General features: G+C 42.8%; 1 protein-coding gene across 5 annotated transcripts in view; it reads left to right on the top strand.

Annotated features, from left to right (window-relative positions):
- Positions 1-18,886, top strand: part of HTR2C (5-hydroxytryptamine receptor 2C) — a 267,610-nt gene that overhangs the window by 107,374 nt on the left and 141,350 nt on the right. Inside the window, exon 1 of one of the 5 annotated variants that reach the window (XM_048318521.1) lies at positions 3,519-3,542. The exons of the other annotated variants lie outside the window; for them this stretch is intronic. The gene's annotated coding sequence lies outside the window, so the exon portion shown is untranslated. Of the gene's footprint in view, positions 1-3,518; positions 3,543-18,886 lie in introns of those variants that run through there. 5 annotated transcript variants of the gene reach the window in all.

Genomic DNA, 18,886 nt, shown 5'->3' with positions numbered 1-18,886 from the left:
ACTACAGGGCACAGTCTGTTGCGGAAGCCATCTCCAGGGTGAAGTGCAGTGTTTGTCTGAGGTTTCTGTGATGTTGTTTTGGAATAGAAAGACTTGTGCTTTGGCTTATAGTACTGCATAAGCCACAAGGAGAAGGAAATAGAACAGCGTGTAGGGAGCTGCAGTAGAAAGTGAGAGAATCACATACTTGAGTAATTCATTAGGTGATTCATCCTGTGATAGTTCTTTGGATCTCTTATAAGAATTAGTACTTCTCTGTATGCAGTGGAGGAAAAAATTAATTCAGACTTTCTAGAACAGTATAAGAAGTGACTTTGAAGCCCTGTCAAATGTTCCTATGATTTAGGAATCCAGTACATGGGGGCAGTTTATCAGTCTGGGCCAGCTGAGGGACTGCTTTGAATGAAATCATCTTGATCAGCGCTGAGAGCTGCTGATGAAAAGTTGTGAGCAAAGCCAAATATGTGCTTGCCTGTAGTTTCCTCTTTGATACTGGCTTCAGTAAGATGCTCAAAAAATATAAAGTACAGTTGTCTTGTTTGAATGGAAGCAGTCCATGGATGCAGGTCAGCTTCAGATGGTGACCTCTTTATCTGCTGGCAAGAGATGTTGCATTTCTTTAGTAGAACAGGCAGCAAGGTAGATCAATTGGAACAGGGCTCTCTGCTTCTCCTAAAAAAGCCAAAACTGTTTTGTGCATGAGAGAAAATCTTTTCAGTTCATGAGCAAAGAAAGGATGGACCTCTTAGTCGGGCTGTTGGATCACTCCAGCTGATATTGACTCTCTCAGTGGTACGGATTTGGGTATGGTGTGTTTTCCTTTTAACATCAGAGCTGTACCTTCCTCCTGCATCTGAAGCCATGGTTCTAAGCTCTCTCACTTTCAGGAGGTCCCAGAAGGATCTTCACCATCATTGCAGATACTTTTCTGACTGTACTCCTTAAACTGTCCCTCTCCTCTGTATCTATGGGGCCTTACTTCTGAGGGTATCAGTGTTCATTGGCTTAATTTCACAGTTAGGGACTAAAAGGTTTGTAGTTTTTGGAAAACTGCAAAGTGAAATCACTGAAGTAATTATGTGCTCAAACAATCATTTAAAAAATAAGTTGTCTTCAGTCAGTAACTGTGTGCAACTTTTTGTAATGTATTTGCAAACCAACTTTAAATAATGTAGCTTCAACTGTCCCAGAAGTTTGAGTACAATGATCCCCAGTGAGTTCTGGCAGTGGCTCTATAATTTTATAGACTTATTTTCAGTCTTTTCATTTAGTTGCATTTTATTTGTTGGGGTTTTTTTTGGTTCATTTTGTTCCTTTGTCTTATTTTTTTCCTTATTTGTTTGTTTGTTTGTTTGTTTGTTTTTTGAGAGGCTGTCCATTTTGGTGGTTCACCGCCCGCTTTTATTCCTAGAGAGCTTTATTCACACCTGCAATTTCTGTAGGTGTTCCTGTTCTATGTCTCCTCTCCAAGTACCCTCTGACCCCACCAGCCATCCCCTGTCCTTGTGGCCAAGGCAGCCCTCCTGCTCCCTGCCCACACCTCTGCCTGGCTGCTGCCTCCAGCAGGTCCTGAGCCAGTCCTCAGAGAAGAGGCATTCTTTGAATCCTCCTGCTTCACCAGACAAACCAAGACTTCTGCTTGTCCTGTGGCAGGATTTGTGCTCCCTGTAATCTGACTTACTGACAATTGCCCTGCTCTTCATCTCTTCTGTCCCTGTCATTGTTCCTTGAAGCCCTTTCTGCCTCTGTGCTCACCTCTCAGGCTGAATTCCTTCATCTCTTATGAATATTCCTCAAGGACAGCAGTGTGTTGGGCTCCTCAAATATGAATGCTCTGATTTTTATTTATTTTTGGCCAAATGTTCACTCCTAATCCTGTTTTACTTGTCACCTTCAGCATTTCTGCTCATCTGTCCACACCAGGCCCAGGCTCAGAGCGTGTGTCAGAGGCATCCCAATCCTATCTCAGCCTCCTTGCCTGGATCCCAGCATATCTATTGCACTTATTCCCTCCTCTCAAAGCTGGCATTGCCCGGACAGAGAGCTGTGGTGCTGTCCTGTGATGTATCTCCTTGTGTCTTTGCACTCACATCTTTGGGGAGATGCTGTCTCTCTGTTGGATGATGGTTTACAGTGAATTATGTGCACCATTATGGTTTTATAATGAAGATTTTGTGGTATTAAACACATTAACATTTGAAACGTGTTGTACCTGTTTAGCTTTCGACCTCAGGGAAATTTTCTGAAGATGTTAGCTGTTTGCATAATAAACTTCTGATGATAAAATATTTTACCAAGGAGGCAACAGCTCTAATATTTGCTATCCGGGGTCATAACCCTGAGTGGGACTTGCATTAGAGTTTGGTGCAATTTGACAAGTTTTATGGTGATTCACTTTGCATACAGGAGAGCTGCAAGCAATTCATGTCAACCTGAGTGTGCAGGATGTGAGTCACTGCCTGATGGTCAATGCCTGCTCTGGCTAGGAAGGATATTTTCTATGAAGTGAGTCTGTGAATCTTTGAAAATTACCTTTTTACATATTCATGACAATTTATCTAAATTCATAGCAGCTTTGCACGGAAAGTGAATTGTGTTCTAGGAAGTGCCACATGGCCTGTGCTTTTCTATTTGAACAATTACTGCATCAGAAATGTAAAGCCCAAAAACATGTTCTCAAACCATTGGAAGAAAAGTCATTTAACCACCATGGTGGCCATGTAGGAGCTGTGTGTGATCCCCTGCAGACTCCTTGACATCTCTGTTCGGGAGCACATCCACAGGTGGGTCTGGGCTGCTGTCTTTTTATGGGTTTTTAACCCATCTCTGATGACCCTCCTTGAACACTGGTCTGGGTGTAAGGAACAGAGTGGGTCAGCTTGGTTTTTGTGGAGAGGCAAAAGTGGGGTATGTGTGTGATATTTAATGATGGGCCAATTCTTGCGATGACCCACTCTGATACTGGAGCTGGTTATTGCCCTGGAAACAGCATATAAATCTGTTCCTTCTGCTTGCTTCACACAGTTCTGCTCTACTGTCAAGCAAAGATCAATTTTAGCATGCCCAGGCCATGGGCAAGAGCCTTTCAAACCTCTCCTGGCTGTCTGGAGGAGTCTGTGTGCAGAGCTTTTTGGAGACACGGCTGTATTAGCCCTCAGAGAATATTCTGCCTCAGGGATGGAGTTGGTCTCCTCCTGATAGGCAAGCAGCAATATTTTATGGCAGTGTGACTATAAACCATACCAATGTTTGGCTGAAAAGTCACCATGATAGATGCTGCTGTATATTCCAATGGGCTTGAATTTAATCTACACCTTGCGGGGAAATAAGCATCACCATCCCTAGTGAGACACTAGGCTAGGAAAACAGTTTCTCTGAGTGGTTTTAAGGGGCTTAATTTCTTGTTGAATGTCTGCTCCTGCAGGTGGCTGGCAGTGGTTAGCTGTAGTGCCCTGGTTTTCAGGGAATACTGTCCTCATAGGAAATGTGGAGCTGGAGCAGACCTGCAGCATCAGGTTCTAAAGCAGCATTCCTGTTCTCTGGTAAGGAAGTGAACATTTTGTAATTGCAGATTAGCATGAGATGGTGCACTTTTTGGGGTTTTTTAACATTAAGGAAAAAAAAAATCACATGCCTCTGTGTAAAGAGGACTAATTAGTCACTGGATGAAAGCCATTTGTGTAAAATGCTAAATATTGTTCTTCTGGAGAGTGTATCAGCTAGAATTGGCCAAGTATTGAAGCGTATGTTTGCCTTTTCTCCCATGGACTAATTCATTAGTGTAATTACGATTAGAAATCTCCTACAGAGATGTACATGGAGGAGGAAAAGAGGGCTTTGGCTAAAAATTAGCTTTATGGAAATCTTTTTTCCAGCTGGCTCTATTTTCAGTTCTTCCTTCCACTCAAACTTGCTTCTTCCTTTTCACTACTGCTACTGGTAAATTGTTCAGTAAAAGCACTAATGTTCTGTCAGAGCAGAGAGAAGATGAGAAAAAGGGTGTTTCTACCTCTCCCTGCTTGTTTCTGCAGTTGTGAGCTAAATAGTCACTTCTTTGCAGTCAGGCAGGGAGCTGAGGAGAAGCAGGAAGGGGAACCACCACCCAGCATTCCCACTGTGCCCACTCAGCACAGGGTAGGTGGTTTACAGCTCTGAGCAGGGTGTCTTGATAGCTCCTGTTTTCTCCTGTTCTGGCTGGGATGACTTTCAGTCACCTCTTGTGTGGCTCTCCCAGCCTTCTGGAAAGCTCTTTCCTCAGCCAGGTACCTGTTTCTCCCCTTGAATTTTGGTAGCTAGCTCCCTTTCTCTCTCACCCCTGCTCAGCTGTTGGAGATGTCTCCCCAGCAGCCCACTAGGTTGGGATGGAGTCCTTCCATCCACTTTGAACTGCAGCTTAAAAGATGGAATGACCTTACCCCGTCCTTTAAAAAGGACAGAAGAAAACCTTGAGTCATTTTTAGATTCTAAAACTTGCCACAAAATGAGCCTGGATGTGACAGTTGCAGCACTCCAGAGGACGGATGGGATGAAGTGTTGTCGTGGCATGAGTGTTGTGACACTGTGATCCCTGCCAGGGAGAGCTGCTGCTGTTTTCTCCCAGGAGTGGCTCTCCCCATGTGCCACTCAAAGATGTGCAGGGCCAAACCGGTGGCACTGGCTGTGCTCATATATATTTAATAGGATCTCAGGCACCAGTTTTTGATCTGTGCTTCCTCTTAGGCTCAGCTTTTTCACCATTCCTTTTCACACTACTCCTCCCACCACCCTCCCCTTGCCTGCAGGCCAAGGAAGAGCAGGATCTCTGGTCCCCTCTTCCACGTCCTGATTTCAAATTATGGTAAGGGCTGGCTTCTGTACTGCAGGTTTTGCTGTGTATATGTGTCTAAACAGCTTTCTGCCTCTCACTTGTCTCCCTCCCTCATCATGCAGGCACATAGGAGGCTCTCTGTAGGAAGAACGCTAAAAGATTATTGTTTCAGCTTAAAAAGCCCCCTCCCAAACAATTATTTCCTTCCTGCTTTCATCAGACTGCATCTTCTGTGGGATGCTTAGGCTGCTGTCTAGAACGCAGCTTGTGTCAGGATGTTCTCCCATACCAGCAACAGCCTGTCCTGTTAGCAGGTCAATTTGCAGCTTGTTACTAAGGGTGTTCAGGTGGAAATGCCTTGGGAGGTGATTGGGCAGGTAACTTGTATTGGCTGCGAGGTTTGATCTTCTCAAACCAGCTGCAGCCATGCTGAAAACGTCACCAGTGTGTGAGAGAGGGGTAGGAGCCTCACACTGAAAAACTAACAGGGACACCTTCTGGTTCAGAGTGCTTTGGGCGTAAGGAATTGTTAACAACAGGCAGTTTAGGAAGAAGAGACTTGCAGTAACATACCCAGCAGCTCACATACTAGAGTACTAAAAAGGTATTTTGAGTTGTGCATTTTATTTTATTGTGCGTGTGCATTCTTGAATATCTCTTAGTGTTTAATGCTGAGGGCTGCTGGGGGAGGGAGATGTTTTGGGTGTCTAGCGTGGGTTAGTAATGATAACTGCAGTTTCTGTTGCTGCTCCAGCAGTGGGCAGACACCCTATGAGCAGTTCTGAAATAGCTCTCTTCTGGGTGAGTCCAGCTCTGCACTTGGCTCTTCTGTAAGCGGTTTTTTGCTGCAAAACCATCTCTTTTTTTTTTTTAATAATCTGTGTTACTATTACTTTTTGAGACCATGCATCCTAAACAAGCTAAATCCGTGTCCCACAGTGAATTCAGGAAGTTTAGTGCTTAATGAGTTGGAATAGTGCTAAGATTAGAAAAGCATTTTATTGGGGAGGCTTGACAGAAACAGCAGTTAAAAGTCGCAGTCCCTTCTCAGGTGAGGAATTTACACGAGCAGGGGAACAGCAGATTACACAAAAGTAAATTGGCACCTTTGCAGCAAGCCCTAGGCAAGAAGTTTTGGTGGTCCTGTAGGCACAACAGGCAGCAGCCCCATCAGAATCTGCTGCAGAAATAGGGCATCCCCTGACCTGCCATGAGGGTTTAGTGATGGACCTTCCTTGCCCCAGACTTCTGTGCTTGCAGATCCCACAGTGTTAAAAAACTTCAGTCATGCAGCTATTCTGTACCCGAATCAACTTTTCCTTGCTGCCTGAGAACAGCAGCTGTGGGGGTTACTCACGGGATGAATCATAGGAAAAATTATTAGTTGTCTTTATGAATTATCCCTTCACCCGCTTACCAAATTTCTGGTTGGGGTTTTTGTATTTGGTGGTTTTTTTTTTTCTTTCTTTCTTTTGAAATTGTGTTTAACATTAGATTTTAGCTTAATGTGAATGTCTGGGGAAGTCCTGGTGATTTAGATACTTGTATAAATTGGCCCTCCTCTATGGAATTTCAGCACTTTGTTGAGCTATTGCACCGTGTTTAAATGAAACCTGTTTGGGGGTTTTATATGTATAATAGTTCTGTTGAAAGAAACAAGAGCACTGCAAACCATTTTTCTTTGTAACACCTCTAATTTTTGCCAAACTGTGTCCATGTGTCTCCTTCACCCTCACTTTTTCCTACCTGGCAGAGTTGCATTTAGACCTGGAGCAAGGGGCAGACACCTTGCTCACCCTCAGAGAAGCATCTCCAGGTGCTTCTCGTTCTGGTTGCAGACAATGAAGGTGTGACTTCCCTTTCCTGTGCAGCCACAGAGATGTGCCTGGCACTTGGTGTGATGGCTCAAAGGGAGCACTACTGTCAGCAGAAGGTTCATGTGCTGAGAGGACTTCTCAAGTCAATCTGTAACAATGTGCCAGCTGAAAAATTTCAATGGCTTCCTATTGGCCAGCTGGATTTTCAAAGAGCCACCAGCCTGTGGCTGATGGTTTCCAGGCCTGAGGCCCAGTGCTTGAAATAAGTATATATAAAAGGAGAATCAAACACCAATCATGAGCTTACCCAGGCTTCATAAATGTTTAAAGAAAAAAACAACCCAACCCCCTTTTATTTAATTACAAGAACTTTGAATTGCTACCACGTTGTTTTTGTTCTTTTTCTTGCTTTACATTTTTAATAAAATGATTATTTTTCATTTATTTTATTTTTAAGGTGCATTTCAAAATCTTGCCTTTGCATTTTTGCTTCCTGAGTGTTTCTGCCCTCCCTCCCCAGATCCATTAGAGCAGTGGCATTTCTGGGTTGAGTTGAGCTGCTGCCATCCCTGTCCTCACTCCCTGCCTTCCCCTCACTGCCTCTCCATCCCCTGGGATGGCCCAGGCAGAGCTGGGAGCCTGGGCTGCTCTGTGCTCACTGCAAGAAGCTGACCTGAGGAGACAGCACACACCAGTGGGATTTCCTGTCCACTACTTGCACAGTCTCTTTCACTGGGTCTTGCTGGTAGTGGTTTTATCTGCTGCTGAAATGTTTTAATTTTCCAATTGATCTGAGATTCAGTAGGAGGAAAGATGCCTCCTGGAAGAAGTTGGAGCGTGCCATGCCAAGTACTGCCCTGGCTGTTTTCAAGGATCGGTTTTGGTTGACCAAAATCTCTCTCACAGCAAAAGGGATTAACAAAAAAACTAATTCTTTTTCCCAGGATTTGAGCTGCATAAATAAACAGTTAATGTAGCCTTCCTGGGAAGTGTGAAGGGATGTATTTACCTTTCCTTGCAATTTTTAGATGTGTGGGATGGGGGGCATCTCCTTTCACTGAACCCTGCAGCAACACAAGTTCTCCAGGAAGTGTTAAAACACAGCAGTTGTGGTGAGCTGTGTTGCCATTATCCACTCTGGGGGTTTAAAAAAGTGACTGTCAGAAGTGCTTGTCTTCATTGCCAGCTGGAAAGATAAATGTAACCTCTTAAATGTTTCTTGGTTTCTTTTGGGTTGATGGATTTTGCTGGGTTTTTTTTTTTCACTTTCTTGTTCCATCATTATTTATTTATTTTTAGCAAGAGAAAATTGATGATGCTAAACTAACTGGTGGTAAACGAATTAGCTTTTCAGAAAGAAACTCCACTGCTTTGAATCTCATAATCTTGCAGCAGGACATGGGAGTCTTGCAGATTCTGTTGTACATTGTGAAGTATGAGAAGAAAAAAATATCCAACTGAGTCCTAACACAACCCAATAACAAAGAGGGCTCCTGCAAACCCCAGTGACAGCAATTCAGATTCCCTTTCCATTCTTATACATGGGCCTGCAAACTAGAGGAGCAGAACTGTAGCCTGGGAAACTTTCCAGAATAATTTGCAAGCAAATGAGGGATGCAGCCCTGTCTGCTCTGGAGAGGCTCTTTGCCTGCCTTTTTCCTGCTCCCACTTCCTCATGTGTGTCCCAGAAGATGGGCCAGGGGAGTGTCTCAGTGGGGTTTCTCAGCTGTCAATAAAGCACCAGGTCCCTTGACAGACCTGCTGTCCTTTGTTAGGAAGATATTTTCCCTGTTTGTCCAGATATTGAATGCATTCTTATACACAATGCTTCTATATTAGGGCTTTTAAAATTTTTTTAAATTCAGACAAAACAGTGACTGGTGATTTGTTTCTTCCCAGTGTCCCAGCAGATGAGTGGAGGACAGCACTGCCACAATATATTTTCCTGGCCTCAGAAATTGTCCTACTGCTGCAGATACTGCTGTAGATGCTGATGTGATGCACAAACCACAGATGCTTGTGATAATATTTATCTTCTGACCTCTTGTTCTGGGCTTTTGTTGAACTAAGTATATGTGAAAAAGCACTGGAAAGGGATAGCCATTGAATCTTCATTTTCCAGGTTAAATTTCCAGGCTATGAAGGATTTTCTGGTTACACCATTTTCTTTTTTTTTTTTTTTTTTTGAGTGCCTGCAGGCAGAAAGGAAGTGTTTGCTGCCCTACAAAATCCTTCTTAAGTGTGAATCACAGTTATGATTTATTTTTAAGTACGCTGATATACAGGTTAAGTCGGAACGGGTCTGCTGCTCTTGCCTTTAATACAATTACTTCTATACTTTCTACAGTGCACAGTGAGTTCTGAAGTAACTTCAGATCTTTGAATACAGAATGGAATCCCAATGAAGCTTTAACAGAAAAAATCATTAGATCGCTTAAGTTTTAATAAAATTCAGATATTTTAAAAGTTTACACATTAAAAAAAAAAAAAAAGAGCAGGATTGCAGAGTTTTTAACACTGGCTTTTCTACCTTTGGTCCCACTTGCTGAATTCACAAAAGCACAGGACACATCTGGAAAGCCTCCAGTCCCAGTGTGTCAGAGGTTGTCCAGTTAGCTGGGAATTAGCCCTTCCCTTGGAGGGACCAGATGCAGAGAGGTTTGGATGCCTGGGCAGCCTTCCTTTTTTTTTTTTTGTGAAAACCTATGTACATGACCTTGAACAAGAAGCTGAGTCACCTGGTAGCTCATTTCCCATCTGGAAAATGGGGATGATAAAAGCTCTGGCCACTAAACCGGGACAGATTGTAGAAGGATGAAAGCTGTTGCAGAAGGCAGGAGATCAGTGTGTTCCATCAGTTTGTGTCTTTGGAAAAATGTTACTAAACATTTTTTAAAACCCAGGTGAACAGAGCTGCTGCTTGGGGAGAAACAAACAGAAAGGCAGAGAACTGCAAGGGGGGAGTGGGGGGTGTGATCTTCCAAGGGCTTGTTGTCCCTGGGTGGTTCAGCTGAAGGAGCAAGCAGGAGATACCTTGGCTTCCTTCCCAAGGCTGTGGTGAGCCCAAATCCAGGTTTGGGATTGCAAACTCGTGGGTAGGTCAGGACTGTGCCCTAAGTGCCCTTGTCCATGCCGTGTTAGAGACACGGGGCTGTTGCTGCACATCCTGAGTCAGTTTTGTTTTTCTTTGACTTCTGTTTTACATTTTACCCACCCTCTGTTTTTGTAATGTGGTACAAGTGTAACCACTCAAAATCCATACAGACAGATTTTGCAGCAATATTGGTCTTTTCTAGTGAAAAGACTGGAAATCATTATTCTTTTTGACAGCCAAACTTCTCCAGAGAGAGAATAGGAAGCATTATTCTTAAGTAATGAGGGGATTAAGTGAAATTTCTCAAAGCAGTAATATATTCAGCTTTGGATTTGAAATGTTCAAAACATTACTCTGTGACTGCAAAAAATTACTTTGGCCAATGTAAAATGCCAGGGAATTTCTACCCTGGATGGTTTGAGATTTGGGGAAAGAACATCTTGTCTTATTGATGGTGCTCTCTCATATATCTATATCTATCTTTTTTTAGTTTTTTTTTTTTTTTTTAACTGAAGTCAAATGCAACTACTTTCAAATGCAACTGGGAGAGAACTGCCTTGTGATCACTCTTTTTTTCTGCAAGTAGCAGAAAAAGCATTAGAGGTTGGTGTTAAAATAGTACCTTGCACCTCTCTTTAAGGATATCAGTCTTTTCTGCTATTCAAAAGGGAAGCAGAACAAAAACATTGTGGGCAATATTTTATAATAGAACAATGAGCCTGAACAGCTAGATTTAAAACCCCCTGTTTCATAAATATTTCAAAGAATCTTCACAGATTTAAACTTCGTTTTTTTATCATTGCTTTCCTTATTATGCATCAGCTTTTAAGTTCCACTGTGAAAGAAAACTTCAGAGTGAAGGATGTTATTATCAGTATGCAGTGGCACTTTTGTATACTGATTATAATGAAGCCTCTCCACATCACTTTCCTTCATGATTTTCATTTCTACACCTAAAATGAAAAGGAATAAACACACCTTTTGCTCAGCAAATATTTTTATAAGGTCAGCAATTGAGTGCTGAGTGTCAGAGTGCTTCAGGGTTTTTCTGGACATGCCCAGTGATGCGTGGTGACCAGTGGAGAGCCACGTCCCTCTGGTTTTAAGCATATCTGTTCTCATAAGGGCACGTGTAAGGGGCTTTTTGTGATCAGAAGCACTTGCTGCAATGCACAGTTTTCTATGTCACAATATTCCTCACCTTTCCCATTTGTCTCGTTGCAGCAGCATTTGTTTCAGTGCAGCTACAAGCTCTGCTGATGGTCTGAGACCGCAGTGATCCTGGCAGTTCTTGAGTGGCAATCTCTAGCATTTGTTTTGATAATGTTGAGCAATGTTAAAAAACAAATGGTAAGAGAAGCATATACTGCTGTATATTATATATATAAAATTAGAAATACTGTAGAATATCTTGAAAACAGCCCACAGTGATCTGCCACGGAATCCTTTACACAAGTCTTTGCAGAGGCAATACAGAAATCTGAGTGGTAGGGAAGAGTGTGCTGTGGAAGGGTTTCCCAGGTACCCCAGGGTGTGAATAATCCCTTTTGGTGACGTGCTGTTAATGAATGGTTTAACTTGGTCTGCCTGCACTTGCAATATGGTTATTTCCTGTTATTTACGATGTTTTGTTAATTGAATTTTCTTATTAGTAATAAATAATAGCCGTATACTGGCTTTCACAGCTTTATTGTACAGTAAGTATTAATGCAGTGTAGCTGGTCAGTGCTTTCACACCCCATGACATGGACTGTGCAGCTGGAAGAGTTAAAACAGTGGTAGTTCAGCTCCTTGTGTAGTCTTCTGTGTTATAGAAAGATCTCTTTAAAACTGAGCTGGGGTATTTCTGCAGTCCTAAAACACACCAGGTATTTTCAGGCATCCGTTTTTGGTCTATTGCTATGAAACAAACTTAATAAATATAAATGAAGTTGAGCTTCATGCTTTTAGCAGTTCTAAAGTGCTCCCTCTATGACTGTAAAGCTGGTGTTGCCATCCCATATACCCTCATTAGATGGACCAGAAAGGCTGCAGAGTCATCTAGCTTTCAGATTATGACATATCATGCTTCCCTTTGGCAGGCTGGAAATGATAATAAGATTTTTTATTTACAGTTTTTTTTCTTGGGGCAGAGTTGTCCACTTGCCATCAGAACAGCCATGAGCAGTAGGTGTACCCTGATTTATCTTATGTTTTTTCTCCTGTATAATATTTTAATACTAGGATTGTTGGGCTGGTGTGTGATATTTATTTATCTATCGATTTTTGATTCTCCTGGCCTGTTTTCTGAGTGGAAGGGGCAGTCTATCAGGCTGGCATGGAGCACGCTCACAGCACCAGATCTTGTACTAAAACATCCCATCCTGGGAAGGAGCGGGAGTAGGATTATCACCTCAATCCAACTTAGGTGTGCTGCTTTCTTACAGCCACTATAAATACTGCTTTGATTGGCATGGTAAAGGATTGTATTTTTGGTACTGCAGGTACACACAGGGCTGCAGTTTAACATAATCATGTGCTGCTGACAAGCGAACGATCCTCACCTTGACATTTCAGTGCCTGCAGAGCGGCTGCCTGGGGCTGCAGGGGCTGGTGGATGCTGGGCAGGTGACACTGGCACGCTGTCCCTGCCTGCCTCGCCACGGGGACGGGCAGCACTGAAGGTGGGTAGGCTCCAGAGGAGGTATGGACATGAGAGAGGATGAAAACCTGGCTGTGTGTTGAGCGGGTGCTGCTCCTGTGGACGGCCTCTTTTCCCGCGCCTCCCGGCAGATGAGCTCTGGGAACAGATTCAGGAATGCTGTTTGCTCAGCTTCATCTCTGTCTCACTCTATGCCTCCATCTCCTCTTCTGTTTGGCTTGCTAATCTGATTTATCAGCCATCTCCCTGTAAAGTACAGGATTAACTTTTGTGTGGTATTTTGAGAACTATACTCATACTCAGGATACTTTGTAAGGTAAATAAGGCATACTCCAATATCAGGGATGCATTATTAACCCCTGGTGCTTTCACCTGACATCCTTTTTTTGTAAAAAATATTTACCACTGCAGTTTTAAAACAACCCTTTATTTTGTGCAGCTTTTTAGTGTGGTAACTTTCAAGATAATTTCCATGTAGTTCTGGGTTTTATTTGTCAGCAAGCAAGCCTTTGATAAGTTTCTTTTGCTTACAATGGGAATGTATTTCTCCACAGACTGAGTTGACTGAAACTGTTTCATGTTTCCAGTAGTGTAGACATGTAATAGTCTGCAGATTGCTTGATAATTCCCTGGTGGATAAAACTAGGATGGAAAAAAAATTTGAAATTAAAAGATCATTTAAATGATAGCCCTTTGTTCTACCTTGTTAGTTAACATTCCAAACAACGATGTACAAACTGCATAATTTGTTGTGTGAAAATGTACCCAGTGTGGAGCCATCTGTGTACCAGTTGACACTATTTATATCAAAAGGGACATTGCAGTAGCTGGAAGAGCCCCTATTCCCAGCTAACCATTTCCAGTGTGACTCTAAATTATTGATTTACATTCATTCTCTATTAACCTATTATGAGTTCATCTGCTGCTTTCAGCTCTCATATCATGTTGATGTACTTCTAATTTTCTGAACTGAATGGTGATTTACTTCAAAGATGTTGGGATGAATTGTTCTCCAGGGAATATCTGAAAGCCTCTTATGCCCCAGATAACCTCTTTGATTTGAAATCTGCATTGAGAGAACAAGCTCAGCAGCAATTCCTTGGTAATCCTGGAAATGTCCCTTTCTTTTCTGTCCTTCCTGATCTGCTGAGTAAATGCTTGTATTTGCAAAAAGAGCGTTTATGAGATAATGTGCTCGGTGTCTTTGGATGGAATGACCATTCTGGTCTTTCTGGGCTCTGCCAAAGGTGCTTGTGGGCAGTGGGAGTTGGTTTTCATGTCTATTTAGTAATGGTATCCCATTTGCAAAGTACTTTGAATTTACTGGGTACTGTATGTGATGTAATTGCTCTTGGTGGCTCTTTTAGACTTACTCCGCTTGAGTGGCTTTTGTTTTGTCCTAAAATACACATTTGCATATTATGCAGCCACTGGGAAAACCACAGAACCATACAGGAATGAAGTTATTGCTAAAAGTGCATTTTTCCAGTTAACTTACATGTTAAAATAAGTTCAGAGAATGTTTGAATTGGAAGCTGTGACGTAGAAATAATTTTTGAGAAAAATCATAATGCAGTAGTAGAGTGAAAGGCAAAAAGTTATATGAATACTATAACTGAGAGAAATTCTATGTTCTTAGATTAGACTGGTTTTGAAGACATCTAGTTTGATCAGTACTGAGTGTGACGCAGTATTTCACCTTTTCTCTGGAATTATAAAAGTATCACTCTGATACTTTGTGTTGTTGACTCAGTAAAGATGGTTTTACCAGCACCCATGAAGAATGCAATTAGTAGCTCACAGACTTTTGTTGTTTTGCACAACTCCATGTTTCTTTTTCCTTTGGCTGTATAAGCCAGTGTGCCAAGTAATTCCTTCCTAATGCGGATAATACCCACAGGGCTCCTGGGGAGATCCAGCAGGTGATGTGGGAGGGTTCTGGTGACATTAATGGTGACAGCTGCCTCTCAGTGCACCCACAGAGGTGTCAGCTGTAGATGGTGACAGGGGATAGCACAGTTGTGCAGCGTGCTGCGCTGTCACTCCAGAGTGGGGAGAGCCTGCACTGGGAACTCTGGTGAGACTCGGATTGACTGATCCTGGTGAGTTCCTCTGAGTGTGACAAAAGGTTGCCAAAGCTGCTGGCTCTGTGGGAGAGACAAGGCTTTTGGGCTCGAGCCCTCCTCTGCACGGAGAGCTCAGCAGTCACCAAGACTCAATCTCTCCTGCTGGCACATGGAGTCTCTCTGTGTTCAGCCAGCAGCTGCTGGGCTCACTGGGGCGTCTGCTCATGGGGCAGGGGTCCTGATGAACCTCACCTTGTAATCCCGTGTACCTCTTCATTTCTAGCCTCGGGGGGCACATCTTGCCTCTTGCATGCAGGCACCAAAAGACCCTCAGTGCTGCTACTGCTGCAGTGGCAGAGCCAGTCTGCAGGAAATCCCTCCTGGACCCTGCCACTGCTGAGCTGGACTCGGGGCTGGTTTAACTTGCCAGTGTGAGGAGACTGATTCAGATTCTGCTGTGCAACTGTAGCAGAACAGAAAGTGTTCAAAATAAAATATGTTCATCCTTTCCTTGCCTACTCCCCAGTCTTCACCCTGATCTCCAGGAGCACCACGTGATGTCCAGATGGTTTTGTGAGTAGTTAAATTGTTGAGGAAAAGATCTCTTCCAAGTACTGTAACACCATGTAACCTAACTCAAATATGTACTGTAGCTCAGAGGCAACATCTCAGTTTATTCTATTGAGGTATAATTAATTACCATTTCAATAGGGCTTCTAGGTGCATGTATTCATCCAGTGCATTGAAAAATAATAACAAAGCTTTTTATTATCTAATGGATGATGTTATACATTGTGGATGCAACCTATTAATATGGAAATACTGGCACATTCATCCAGGATAATTTGTATGGTGTGTTTCCTGACCTAATAATGAAAAAAGTAGGTTAGCTTCCAAGTTTTCTAAGATGGGAATTAAAGCTTTATAGCAAGAAAGTCTTTGATAGTTTTACACAAATGGCTGAAACTTGCGAACCTTGCATATTTAAAATGGTTTATTCCACAATGATGACTTGGAGATATTTCTAATTAATTGGAGTAGTACATCACCGCTGAGTTTCCTTGGCTTTCCCATTATCTCACTGTTGTTTGCAATTTAATGGAATTAAAAAGCATTGAAAAATACAGCTTACAAACATGGTGTAATCTGAGAAAATATGGGCTTATAAGGAGATTTTATAAAATGTAGTTTACAGAAGCTTATGCAAAGCAGTTTTCTTCTTCAGGAAGCATTAAATCAAGCATTGAGCATTTCAGGTGCTTTATTGTTGCTAGAGAGTATACAGTGTGGGGTGCCTATAAATACTGAACTGTTAGGTCTGAGCCTGGCTAGCATTTTGCTGAAGGTGTATTTGTGAAGTAGCTGTTGTATTTATGACCATCTCTAAGATGGTTTCAGTGTTTAATCAATATCTGCTCTAGCCATCAAAATGACTACCTTCTTTTCAGAGCTTTGCTTCCTTGCCAGCATTAAATGTGAGATGCTGAGGTGTGTTTCAAGAATACAAAGTTGCCATGTTGCATTGGAGCTGATGTCCATCAAATGTCAGGCTCTTAAGGTGCCCCTGTGCTGCAGGCAAAGGTGCAGCTGCATCATGTGCAGCTCAATTCACTTCAGCCAAAGGCCCTGACAGCCCCCTGCCCATCTCTTCCTCCTTGACGTGTCCCATCTCTTCCTCCTTGACGTGTCCCATCTCTTCCTCCTTGACGTGTCCCATCTCTTCCTCCTTGACGTGCCCCACCTCTTCCTTCTCCAGGCGATGTGTCGCATGTTGCTCCAGCTGTAGTGTGGAGGCAGATACACACTGGTAATGAAGAGACAGAATGAGAAGACCAAACTTGGCCAGTGTTGCAGGGGGTTTTTTGGCTCTTGCCCCAGCCCTTGTGATGTTTGGGGAAAGGCACTGAGCGTTTGAGCCCTTCATCTCTGGGTGGTGCTTTATGCTCTGAAGAAGTTCATTTTTGATAGACTTCTCTGTGCATTGCTTACTGTCATTTTGTATTGTTCAGTGAAAACACATCCTTGAGCTCTCCTGCTGTGCAGGAATAAATTCTTTCAAAGATTGTGCATTTCTCCAATGCTTTCAGGATCTCTTCAGCTAAATCTCACAGCTGTGGTCTCTCACCCAGCAGATATCCTGCTGTCAGATGCTCAGATAGTAACTTCTTAAATACAGCACACCTTGGTAGTAGCTGGTTGTCAGAACAGTCATGTTCTGCAGAGTGTTTTCTGAAATAATGGTTATTGTGCATATGAAGCTTTCTTTTATGTTTTCTGCTGTTTTGCTTTGCCCATTTATTATTTGACTGTCCTCCACCTGATGGCACAGAGGTGTTCTGCTTGAAGAGCACAGACTTTGCTTTTCCTGCTTCTGCTCTGTTAAAACTTTGTCTCCTGTGCTGAAAATGGAGAGTATTGTATATGCTGAACCTTCTTGTTTGCCTCATGAACACCTGTGGTCCACAAATGGTGCTGAAACTGTCAGATTTGTGTTTTTTGAGAGCAGTAACTTCTGACAGAGTCACAAGACGAATTCAGAGAGGGGCTGAGCATGTTCTGGTTCTGCCCTTGTGCATGGTTGTGAAAATGGGAGAAACTTTATTGTGGGCCTGTTTGTAGTCACTTTTTGGTTTTAATTTAGAATCAGAAATGTGGTTGAAGAAAATGAAATCGGGGTGTGAAGAACATGCTGTTATTGGAAGGAGTGGCAGCTTCTATTTGCGTGGTGATTTTGTGAGGCTTTATAATGGTAATAGAAATGTGGGGGGCAGGATAGGCCTGGTATTTGAGTGTTTTAAATATTTATTTTTAACAGTGGACTCAAACAGATGCTTTGTAGTATGATAAAGTTATTTATCCAAAAGTTACTTTGCTTTTGGTCTGATGAAATCCCAGTAAGAAGACAAAAACTATTAAGGATTGGCTTCTGTGGAATTTCTAACAAGGCTTGATAGCACAGCAGTTTAGGGGGGAAAAAAAAAGTTATCTGAAATCCTGTTTACTCATAGTAGTCTGTTCAAATTCCATTGCAGGAATGAGATTTGTTTTAGTATTCCCAGTCTTTGTTTTTTTAATGTTTGTTTGCAGAAACAAAATTAGATTGATCTCACAATACTCCGCTTTCTTTCTTTTAAATGTGACATTATTTTCTATGTAAAATGACGGGCTTTCATAAAAGTTAATGTTGGACTACTCTGAGCCATCCCATCTCCTGAAGAACAGGGAAACCTGGTAGGTTTATGGGCAGGTAAGAGAGCTGCAGAAAGTTGAAAGAGAAGAGTGTGCAGGTGTCCCCTCATCCCCACTCCCAGGTGAGGGATGGAGCACTGTGGGATGGAAGGCAACAGTGCAGCTTCAGCTCATGCTAAACCCCTCTTTTAGGAGGACAGCTGGCTTGCACTTTGTCCCAAAGCAGATGCCATGGCACAGCCCTCCAAGTAAGCCTTGCACTGTTTCAAAGAGGAAAAAAAATGCCCCCCTAATGTTTGGAGACAAAGTGTGTCCACTGGAGTGAGTGACAGGCTGGGCATGACCTCCTCCTCAAAGCTTTGGATTTGGGGAATTCTGTTGCCAGAATGTTTTAAAGGGTAAGGAGCGTTGCTTCTCATTAATTAGTAAAATTTGAGCTGACTTCAAGTGGTGCTTGGAAACATTAACTATCAGAGTTTGGATTCGTGCCCTTGAAGAAAAACGAGTTTCATGTTTTCTAGTTTTCATTAATAATTCTCCTTCTCCTAAAATAATGCTTCAGCTCAGGAAGTATGAACAACTTTGGGCAGATGGACCACTCTGAAGGTCAGTGTTATAAACCAGGAGGCTTTTGGGGACACGTGACCGGTTCTGGTGGAGGTGCTGGGTCTGGCATGGCAGGCAGTAAGGCAGGGTTTGGAAAACCCTGGGGAGCCCATGTCACTGTTATTGCTGCACTAGACAGAAGATCAAAGTGACCAACTCTTGATGGTTTTCTAAACACTGTACTCCAGCATCTGCCTCACCATGGCCATCACCAGCTGTGGTGGCAGCACTGTTTATCATCTTTCACCACAGCAGAGAGAGCTCAGCCTTTTCCTGGCTTTCTGACCTCTCACACTACCAGCTTTTTAGGGCTGCTGGAGCTTTGACTTTCAGCTCAATATTGAGGTGTGGATCTGACATAGCTCTTTGGACCTGTCTGTAGCCCGAGGATCCCACCCCAGTTGCCCTGGGTACAATCACCCCCTGCCATTTGGAGTTTGAACACAGCGCCCTGACAATGTGCCCTACCTCCAGTTTTGGGCTGGGAAGTCTCTGGACAAATATCAGGTATGTATGGGCACATGCTGATGTGCAGAGGGCTGGAAGCCTTCCAGGTTTTTCCTTATTCTATTGAAAAAATGGTCAGTGTCCCTGTAATGTTGCTAAAGCTGTCCAGACAAAGAAATTGTGTCAGTGCCAAATGCTGTTGTCAGTCGGATCATGTGT

This window comes from Corvus hawaiiensis, chromosome 14 (genome assembly GCF_020740725.1).
Source record: "Corvus hawaiiensis isolate bCorHaw1 chromosome 14, bCorHaw1.pri.cur, whole genome shotgun sequence".
Classification (NCBI taxonomy): domain Eukaryota; kingdom Metazoa; phylum Chordata; class Aves; order Passeriformes; family Corvidae; genus Corvus; species Corvus hawaiiensis.
Note: the sequence above shows the minus strand (reverse complement) of the source record. Positions and strands in the feature narration are given on the sequence as shown.